Source organism: Petaurus breviceps, unplaced genomic scaffold (assembly GCF_028583685.1).
Source record: "Petaurus breviceps papuanus isolate PSGF00001 unplaced genomic scaffold, PetGlider_PUasm1.0 98, whole genome shotgun sequence".
NCBI classification, from domain to species: Eukaryota; Metazoa; Chordata; class Mammalia; order Diprotodontia; family Petauridae; genus Petaurus; species Petaurus breviceps.
In genome coordinates, this window is record NW_027187460.1 from 58347342 (window position 1) to 58352738 (window position 5397).

At 39.2% G+C, this 5397-nt stretch overlaps 1 long non-coding RNA gene across 1 annotated transcript; it reads right to left on the reverse strand.

Annotated features, from left to right (window-relative positions):
- Nucleotides 1-537: 537 nt before the first annotated feature.
- Nucleotides 538-4560, reverse strand: LOC138155836 (uncharacterized). The gene is made up of 3 exons (XR_011167004.1): nucleotides 4243-4560; nucleotides 3683-3769; nucleotides 538-1543 (listed from the first exon to the last, which is right to left on the reverse strand). It is a non-coding gene; the product is annotated as an uncharacterized lncRNA (long non-coding RNA).
- Between the last annotated feature and the right edge of the window lie 837 nt (nucleotides 4561-5397).

Consider the following 5397-nt stretch of genomic DNA (forward strand, 5'->3'; position numbering starts at 1 on the left):
TAACTATGTCTGTGTCAAGATTTGAGTCATCTTCTTTATTCATAATCCAATGCTCAATGCCAGGATGCTTCTCTGGAAATTTTAAAGACCACAGTTAATTGTGCAGGCAGGATTTTTAGCATCCTTTAAATCACACCAAATAGGTTGCCAGCTAGGTTCCTATTTTTGCATATACCAAGCCCTGCAAATAACTTGGTCATACCGAAGTGATACTTGCTGTCATGGAACTCAAGCAAACTGGAAAACTGTATAGAGCCTGGTATAGGAGAGCCACAGTGGCAGGAATGGCTAACAAATGTAGATAGACCAGGAGATTAACCCTCATTATTTTACTTTCCTTTGGACAGAGCACCTACAGGTAAGGGTATGATATTCTATATGGCCAGAAGGAAGGGAAGTGAAAGGAAAGAAGGAAGGAAGAAAGGAAGGAAGGAAGGGAGAAAGGAAGGGAGGAAGGAAGGGAGGAAGGACCTAACTTAGCTGAGCTCTGTGCACCCCATTTTAAGAAGTTTGGACACAGTCTGATTACTTTTTTTTTTCATTCATTACAACTCATCAAGGCTTCCTTCCTACTCAGGCATTTGCATTACTGGAGAAAATATCCACAATGATAAAATCATGCATCCTTGACTTATTGATAACACTTCTCCCCCACTGAGTGAAATCTACCTGGTGCTTTCATGTTGTGAGATAACATCTGAAATGAAGACTGCAGCAATAATGACATAATGCATTAGAAAGAGTGCTGGAGTGGAAATGAGAGAATCAAGATTTGAATCCTGGCTCCATCACATACAAGCTGTGTGATCTTAGTGAGTCATTTAATGTTGAAGTTCCCTTATCTGTGTAGAAAAGGACATCTGATCATATACCAGCAATTTAACACTTCAGTTTTCTTCATTTTACCCTTCTTCTTGGGATTCTTTGGACCTGCAGGACATGGACACTGAAGGAATAAACATACACTCATGTTTTGTAAAGAACACCAGGAAGAAGATTGTTGTTCAGTCATTCAGTCACATCCAACTCTTTCTGACTCCATGGACCATAGCACACCAGGCCAGCCCGTCTTTCACTATCTCCCGAGGTCCATCCAAGCTTATGCTTATTGCTTCCATGACACTACCTACCTATCTCATCCTTTGCCATCCCCTTCTCCTTAAACTTCAATCTTTCATCAGTCTTTTCAGGTGAGTCCTCTCTTCTCATTAAATGGCCTAAGTATTTAAGCTTCAGCTTCCGTATTTGAGCTTCCAGTGAATAGCCTGGATTAACCACTATTGTGACTGATTTGATGTCCTTGCTGTCCAAAAGACTCTCAAAAGTCTTCTCTAGCACAAAAGCATTGATTCTGTAGTGTTCAGCTTTCCTCATAGCCTAACTCTCACAGCCATACATGGGAAGAGTATGCATAAAGAGAAAAAGAGACAAGGACTGCCATGAGTAGGGGCACTGTGCTAGCCACAGTCAGTCCTGATGGAACAGGCAGCCATCTCTTTCTTGTAACTAGAAGACACTAGAGCAGCCATCAGGGAACTTCATCCTGCCAAGTTGGAGAGAGTCAAGAACCATTAGTACATGAAATAGGCCTGGATCCTGCTACTGTGTAAGACATGCAGAGCAATGAATGCCTCCCAAAGTCATCTGACAACTGCCCAAGTCACTCTGATGAAAAAGTACTTGTGTTACAGAAGTGACGTCAACAAGATATGGGAAATGATTGGACTGCCAGCCAGGAATAGAGGAAGACACTGACCCTAGGAGAGAATTGTATCTATTTCAGTGTATACTAACTGAGTACATCCCTCTATATGTGTATGTATGTATGTATGTGTATATCTATCTATATCTATCTATATTCTTATTTGTAAATTTATTAAAAATGCATGTTTGATTAATAATTATGCAATAAAATATACAAAAATGTAAAAGGGTGAGATCAAGATGAAATAATATTTGATCACATAGTCAATAGGGAGCCACTAGAATTTATTGAGCAAGGGATGAGGCATTGTCAGGCATGTGCTTTAGAAAATACTTTGGCTTCTGTTAGAGGGTGGATTGGAAGAGGGAGAAACTTGGCAAGGAGAGTTAGGAGACTTTTGAAACAGTCCTGGCAAGAGGCATGGAGGGCCTAAATGAGGATGGTACCTATGTGAGTAGAGATATATGGGCACAGATGCAAGAGGTTTTATGGAGGGAGAAGTGATAATATTTGGTAACCGAGTGTATAAATGGGTTGAGGGAGTCAAATGAGACTGAGGTGGTGAGCCTGGGTGATTGACAGTATTAAGGAAGTTTGGAAAAGGGAATGAGTTTGGGAATAGAGATAAGGTAATGAGATATATGATGCAGTTATTATCCATCTACTCTGGCTCATCCCATATGACTCACTCTTTCATCTGAAAGGAACAGAGAATGAGTCCTGGAGCCCTTCATCCCTGACAAAAGAAACTACTTTCTCCGGGGTGGGAAACCTGTGGCCTAGAGGCCACATGTAGCCCTCTAGGTCCTCAAGTGCAGCCCTTTGACTGAATACAATCACAGAACAAATCCTTTTTTTAAGATTTTACAGTTACAAAAAGAGTTTACCCACAAGGGTGAGAGGATGGAGTTATAGAATGTTGGGAGATGAGGGGAATGTAGTTGTGTTGTAAATAAGCCTCACAACTGGCCATTGTAGGGAGGGTGGGATGTGACCCATTTTCCTACCCTCTGATTGGTTGATCGAACACCTCTTATGATCAGATCTCGGACTACTCTCCATTCCCCAGGTCACAATGGCCCCCAGTTTGAAGACCTCTACTATCGACCAGTGAAACAATAAGTCAATTAATTTGGTTTTATCAAAATACATATGCATTTAAACAAACTTTACTTTTAACTGATGGAATAGCCTAATTTCATTCTGATTATTAGTGAAAACCACAGAAATATTTGACTTCTGAGTTGATCAGCATATTTTGGATGCTATCATAAATCCCCAAAGACTGAGCTGGCCCTTTTCCCCTCAGCTTCATGAGGCAGTGAGTTATCCTGTATCACTGATCTTTCCCCAAGGGTGCTTCACCATTCTGAGTATAAAGCATCCCATGCCAACCTCTGTAGATCTGTACCTGCCCTAGATTCCAGACTTGAATCTCTCATTTCCTGAAGCAATCAAAGCTTGAGAACTTATTGCAGGGAATTCTCTCTGTATGATAACACCTTGTACTAGTTTTTCCAAACTATCACTAAGGGACATTGAGTTAGTCGTTTGAGGAAGAAAGCCAGGAGAGTGTTGGAACAGAGGCATTCTTAGGAATCAACACAGTGACTTCTTTCTTTACTCTGGGCTAATCTGTCCTTACATTTCTCTTTCTTTTCTCCCCTTGCCTTGCATGACATCTTTGAATTTTTTCTCTCATAACCTGGTCTGCCAACAAATATATGTTGATTGCATCCCACGTGTCAGGCATGTTGCTCTGTACTCAAGGGGATTTGGTAGAAAGAATACTATCTTATGTGTATATATATATATATATATATATGTATGTATGTATACATATATACTACCGAACAGTTGCCTCTTTTCCTGAAGATATTACCATGTCCCCCCTCCCACCCTAACCACAGTCCCCAGTGAATTGCCTCTATTATCTCTGTTTATTCTTGTTCCAAAGTTCTCACTACCCACACCTACCTGCCAGACTTCACCTCTTCCACATATTCTTCTCAGTATTCCACTCATATTCTCATATTCCACACATTCTTCTCAGTAGCACCTGAACTAAGAAAAAGGGAACACAGGAACACTGGATTTTAGAACTGTAAGGGACCTTGTAGATCTAGACTTACACTGTCATTTTAAAGAAGAAACTGAGACCAAAAAAAATGCAGTATTTTGTGGGGATAAATAGTCAGGCTATGGATTCCAGCTATTAACATTTTTTTGATCAGGTTTTTTGATACTGGATTGAAATCAATTGTTAAAAAATTATACAATTTTGTATAGTTTTTGAATATGCTATCTTCATTACTTTCTTATTTTTCTTATATTTCTTATTACTTTTATTATTTATTATTATTACTTAATTATTATTATCTTCATGAGATAATTTTTAAAGAATAGCCAACAAGTGGCAACAATAAATATTGACATGGAAATTCTTATCTCTTTTCCCCTTCAACATGAATGAAAAACAAAAATAATGAACTTTTATATGGTATAATAAAGTTTTCAAAGTACTTTACATACATTACCTCATTTGAGCTTCCTAAAATCTCAGGTTAGTTGGTATTACAGGTATTATTTTTCCCCTTTTACAGATGAAGAAAGTGAATGTCAGAGAGGTTGACTCACATCCCAATGAGACAAATTTCCTCCCCTTTTCTCTCCTCCTCTTTTTTTTTTCTTCTCTGGCCCTCTGTTTCTCTCTTCTTACTTTTTTTCTTCCCTCCTATTTTTCCCCTGGCCCTCTCTTCCTCTCTTTTCCTCTCCTCACGTCTTCTTTTCCTCTTCTACCCCCTCTTTTCTCTTCTGCTCTCTCCCCTCCTTCACTCCCTCCCTTTTCCTGTTCTCTTCCCACTTCTTTGGATCTAGCCCAATACCTTATAAATTTCAACAACACTCCTATGAGGCATGTATGGGCAATTACTGTGAACTCCATCCTACAAATAATAGGGAATAGGAAAACACACTCAGAAAGGTCCCCAAAGAACACAGCATACCCAGAAAGAGTGTTTTATAAATGGTTCATCCTAGACAAAATTATGTAGTGAATAGCTTGTCTCTCACAAAGGCCTCTTCCCTTCCTGTTTCTTTCCCTATTTTTAACCCTTTCCTGTCCCTCTCCAGTGCTTTGACTTCCCCAGACCCTCTATTCAGTTGGTAAATGTTTGATAAATTAATCTATGTGAAAATGTCAGGCATTTAATGTTATTCCTTCCGGTACTATTTTTGTTTTTAAAGGAATAGAGAGAGATTGTCTCTCATTTAAAACAAAGGATTTTATTATTAATGCTAGAATATCAGGCCTCACAGGGAAGGAAATTTGTGGAAGCTCTTCCAGGCACTCCTAAGGTAGGAGTCCCTAGCTTGTGGGTTGTCTTTGTCCCAGAGTACTAACATACCATTGCTATTTTGATTAGGCCACAATGCCTTGAACTTTGGGTAAACAGCACAAAATGCTGAAATGTAATTAAAACTAACCAAGTAAAAAGGTAATCTGAAAGCAACAATACACAGTTTCCCCCCCCCCCTTTCTTACTTCCCTTCTATCTCTTCAATGTTCAAAAGTTGTTATTCAAGTATACATGTTATGTATGCCAGAGAGGAAACATGACATAATGAATGACTTCAGAGCCAGGAAAATCTGGTTTCAACTTATGTTTCTGACTCATATTGGCTGTATGACC